At 41.8% G+C, this 4,982-nt stretch overlaps 1 pseudogene across 1 annotated transcript; it reads left to right on the top strand.

Moving 5' to 3' along the window:
- Positions 1-537: 537 nt before the first annotated feature.
- On the top strand, positions 538-4,475 carry LOC149828252 (scarecrow-like protein 9 pseudogene; annotated as a pseudogene). The gene is made up of 2 exons (XR_016434262.1): positions 538-597; positions 1,373-4,475. The product of XR_016434262.1 is annotated as a scarecrow-like protein 9 pseudogene (transcript).
- Positions 4,476-4,982: the final 507 nt, after the last annotated feature.

Genomic DNA, 4,982 nt, shown 5'->3' with positions numbered 1-4,982 from the left:
TTTAAAACAACGTTAAAAACATTTCAAAATTAACGCCCGATAAGTTGGTGCGCATCTTACCTAAACCTTGTGCAGAACCTACGAGAAGACTTGACGGACAAGTCTCTGACCAAAGAATCCACGTCACCAATTCATTAAACGACGATTTTCAACCGTGGACTTTCCACGTGTACAGACTAGATTAATCTCACTGTTTTCCCGGATATACCCTTGCGCTTTCCTTTTTAGCTTTCATGGAAGACCGATTACTGGACGAAAAACATTCATTGATGAGAATATTTTGGTCATTTAGAGAGACCAAACCACAATCTATGGGGTTCACTCGTGGCCGAGGAATTCAGGCGCGCGGGAGAAAAATCGGCGATCAGAAAACTATCTGCGGTAACCTCGCGGGGTTACCGGAGATAGCCGGTGGACCTTCCGCGCTGGAGGATCGGACGGCTGTTATAGCCCCAGCTGGTGATCCCCTTTTTTCTTTTGTCGTTTGTTTTTTAAATAGGAGCGGCAGTGGTCACTCACCCGTTTTACTGTTCGTATTTGCTCTCTCTCTCTCTCTCTCTCTCTCTCTCTCTCTGGCGCTCTTATCTTCGGGACAAGGTACTCTCTCTCTCTCTCTGAATCTAGTTTTTGATAGTTGTGAGTTAGAAAAAATTAGGCTTTTTTCTTTCTTTCTTTCTTTTTAAATTTTTGCTTGACAAGTCGGTGATTATCATTTAGCCCATCAATTATTGAAGAAAAAGAAAAATAAAAAGATACTTTTGTTGGGTATTTCAATTTTCTTTCTCTTGGATTATTGGCAATTTCTGTTGTTTTAATATATACATATTGTTTTTATATTTTATTTATTTATTTATTTTGCTTTTTTGGCATTTTGATGGTTGTTTGTAGGGGGAAACCGGTTTTTTTCTGGAGAGGTTGATAATATGTGAATATATCATGTATAGGGAAGTTTGCTTTCGTTTTTTCGTTTGCGTTGTAGTTTCTTGATCCGTGATTTCGAGCTCTCCGTGTCAAACGCCTCACTCTGATGTGCGAATGTCCAAGATTTTAGTGTAAAATTTTCTTTTTTTTCTTTTTTCGGAGTTCCGATATGGTGCAGGAATTGATTTATTAATTTAGATTTTGCGCGTGTTTTGAGCTTCTATGTGTCCGATTTTACCAAAGATTCTGAAATTTCTCCGGAAGATCGAGGTCAAAATGATCTTGGTGCAGAAATAGGTATCTATCAAGAGAGAGGGGTTTTTCCTGGTTTTTCATTTACTTTGTAGTTGCTCGATCCATGAGGGTTCAGCTGTTCTGTTGGTTTCGAGCTTTCTGCGTCGAACGTGTCACTCTGATATGCTAATCTGTCTTTCTTGATTTCATGTTTAAGCTGCGTGAAAGCTTGGGATCCGTGATCTGGGGGTATCCCGCATCGAGGTTGAATCGGTCTAGATCATATCAATTGTTTCTCTCCTGAAAGGAGTGAAAGTTTCAATGTTTATGGATCCAACTCTGGAGGATTTGTCTGCTTTCCTTAACGGGTTTAAAGTAGAGGACCCTTTCCAAGATGTTCCCCTGATTCTACCTGAACCACCTCCCCCGACTCTTCCTGCTCCTCCTATTCCCGATGTGTGCTCTGCTCCGGCCAATGGGGAGTGTCCAGATCATTGTGAGATAGTCTCTGATATGCTTCTAAACTATATAACACAAATGCTAATGGATGAGGACATGGAGGGAAAGACTTGTATGTACCAGGAGTGTTCTGCTCTTCAAGCGACTGAGAAACCCTTCTACGATATACTTGGTGAGAAGTATCCTTCATCACCTGATCGTCACTCACTTTACAATGGTGACAGTCCTGATAGCCCAGATGATGGTAGCGGTTGGATGGGTGATAGCAGTCATAGTCAGCACTCTGGTAGCCATATCAGTGGCAGCTGCAACAGTGGGAGTGACTCTAATTGGATTCCTGATCACTTTGAATATCCTAATCAAAGTGAGTTAGTGTCCCCCGTTTCGACTTTATCTATCAATTACTCGACCCAGACGGCCTTCAGCTCCCCATTGAGTGGAATTGTAGAAGGATACAGGGAGACTTCGGTAGAAAATTTTGTGCTTCCTGAAATCTTTGATGAGTCTCATATGTTGCACTTTCGAAGAGGAATGGAGGAAGCAAAAAAGTTCCTCCCAAAGGGTAACTTATCATTTGACCTGCAAATGAATGGATTACCTAGAGGCTCAAAGCAGGAAGTGAAGGAATTTCTTCCCAATGGTAACTTTGTAATTGACTTAGAAAGCAGTGTTTTACCTCAAGATTCAAATGTTGGGGTAGATTTTGTTCCCAGTGGTAGCTTGGTTGTTGATCTTGCCAACAATGGTGCACCACACGAATTAAAGAAGGAAGCGGCTAAGTTTCTTCCAAATAGCAATTCGGTATTGAACCTAGAAAACAATCCATTGCCTAGAGATTCAAAACAGGAGGCTACTAAGATTCTACCAAATGGTACCTTAGTTCTTGACCTAGAAAGGAAGGAATCGCTGCAAGATCCGAAGCTTGGTGATGATAACAACAATGTCAAAGTAGAGGAAAGGGATGAAAGGAAATCCATGGTCGTGAAACATGTGGAAGGTAATGATGATGACAATGGGTCGAGGAGGCATAAGAGCCCCGACTGGGAAGACGTGGAGTTAGAAGCAGGGAGGAGCAACAAACACTCGGCTTTCTGCTCCTGCTCAGAAACCATTCGGTCAGAAATGTTTGATCAGGTTTTGCTATGCAGAGGAGGAGTGAAGTGTTATGAGTCAGCAACTAATCTTCGAGAAACCATGCAGAATATCATGGGCAAAAATGCGCTGAATGGGCATGCGAGAGGACCTAATGGCACAAAATCTCGCGGTAAGAAGCAGGGTAAGAGGGAAGTTGTTGATTTGAGGGCCATTCTCATTCACTGTGCTCAAGTTGTAGCTACAGATGACTATCGAAGTGCAAACGAACTCTTAAAGCAAATCCGTCAGCACTCTTCACCCTATGGTGATGGTACACAACGGTTAGCACATTGCTTTGCAGAGGCCTTAGAATCACGCTTATCTGGTACAGGGAGCCAGATCTATTCTGCACTCTCAACCAAAAGAACTTCAGCTGCAAGCATCTTAAAAGCATACCAATTATTCTTAGCTGCTTGTCCTTTCAAGAAACTTTCTCATTTCTTTTCAAACCAGACTATTATGAATGTGGCTGAAAATGCAACTAAACTGCATATCATTGATTTTGGTATCCTGTATGGGTTTCAGTGGCCAAGCTTCATCCAGCGTCTTTCAGGAAGATCTGGTGGTCCTCCAAAACTCCGAATAACAGGAATTGATTTCCCCCAAGCAGGGTTCAAACCTGCCGAAAGGATTGAGGAGACTGGGCAACGGTTGTCAGAGTATGCTCGCATGTTTAATGTCCCTTTCCAATACAAAGCTATAGCAGCCAAGTGGGAGAATGTCAAGATTGAGGATCTCGACTTGGATAAGGATGAAATGCTGGTTGTCAACTGTTTGTATAGAATGCGAAACTTGCTCGATGAGACAGTCATTGTGGACTGCCCAAGGGACATTGTGCTGAACAAGATTCAGAAGATGAATCCAAAAGTTTTTATTCTTGGCATAGTCAATGGAGCATACAGTGCTCCTTTCTTCATAACGCGGTTTCGGGAGGCACTGTTCCACTTTTCAGCACTCTTTGATATACTTGAGACAAATGTTCCTCGTGATCATCCAGAGAGGATATTGATAGAAAGAGAAATATTTGGGCGAGAGGTCTTGAATGTTGTTGCATGTGAGGGTTCGGAGAGGGTTGAGAGACCAGAGACCTACAAACAGTGGCAGGTTCGGAATCTGCGTGCTGGATTCGTGCAACTTCCTTTGAACCAGGAAACAACGAAGAAATCAAGAGATAGAGTGAGGCAGATATACCATAAGGATTTTGTGGTTGATGTAGATCATGAGTGGTTGCTGCAAGGCTGGAAGGGGAGGATAGTTCAAGCTATTTCAACATGGGTACCTAGGAAACGTGACAACTGAGCCTTTTTACAGGATTCTCTCTCTTCGTGGTGTAAAGACATGTAAATGACATCCGCAGTTGCTTCAGCCTCTTCTATCATATATATGGAATTTTCATTTGCAACAGAAATCTGCCTATACAATGACAAAGATCAACGGCTGTTAAAGTTCCAGGTCTCTACAGAAGGCTAACATGAAAGCAACCTTTGGAAATCATCTCCTGAGGTCCACAGTTACGTTTTTGAAATATGGTATGCAGATACTGAGCAGCACGACTGCTGCCATTTTTGATGAAGCGTGGTTGGCAGGGGTGGTATCTAGGGTTTTGGTGGTTATTTTTGTTATTTAGACAAATTACTTTGGTTGTTAATGTCATGATATATCTGCATTTGACTCTCGTTCCTATTACCATATATCATTTCTATAGTGAAGTGAAGGATGATGATATTTGAAAACTATGGAGGCCTCCGTACATTGTCATTGATATATGCAGATCACGAAGATCGTTGGTGCTTATTGGTGCCTCTACACGTTGCATTTCTCTAAACTTTTCAGTGGATAAAAACTTTAGTTATTTTGTACTAGGGGGATGTGGCTATAAACTAGAAAAGGCAACCTGAAGCGCCAAATGCAGGATCTGAGGCCCATGATTCTCTGTTGATATTCTCTTTTCTTTTGGTCTCTCTTTTGCAGATGGAAATTCACCACACTTTCAGCTTTTCAGAAGGGCCCAGATTATAGCATGGGTATCCCTTTTGTTGGTGGGGTCTGAAATGCTATGTAGAATTGTTTTTCTTTTCTTATATTTCTTCATATTCCTTTCATTACTGGGGCATCGGATTTCAAGGTTTTTGTCCCAACCTGCTGTTCAGTTTAAAGTTACATTCTTTTCAGGTCTGCATGGTTGCAGTATCTGAATTTGCAAATGTGTTAAATGATTTCTGCCTATGCTGGTC

This window comes from Nuphar pumila, chromosome 9 (assembly GCF_984573655.1).
Source record: "Nuphar pumila chromosome 9, dmNupPumi1.hap1.1, whole genome shotgun sequence".
NCBI lineage: Eukaryota > Viridiplantae > Streptophyta > Magnoliopsida > Nymphaeales > Nymphaeaceae > Nuphar > Nuphar pumila.
This window is presented reverse-complemented; position numbering and strand designations above follow the sequence as displayed.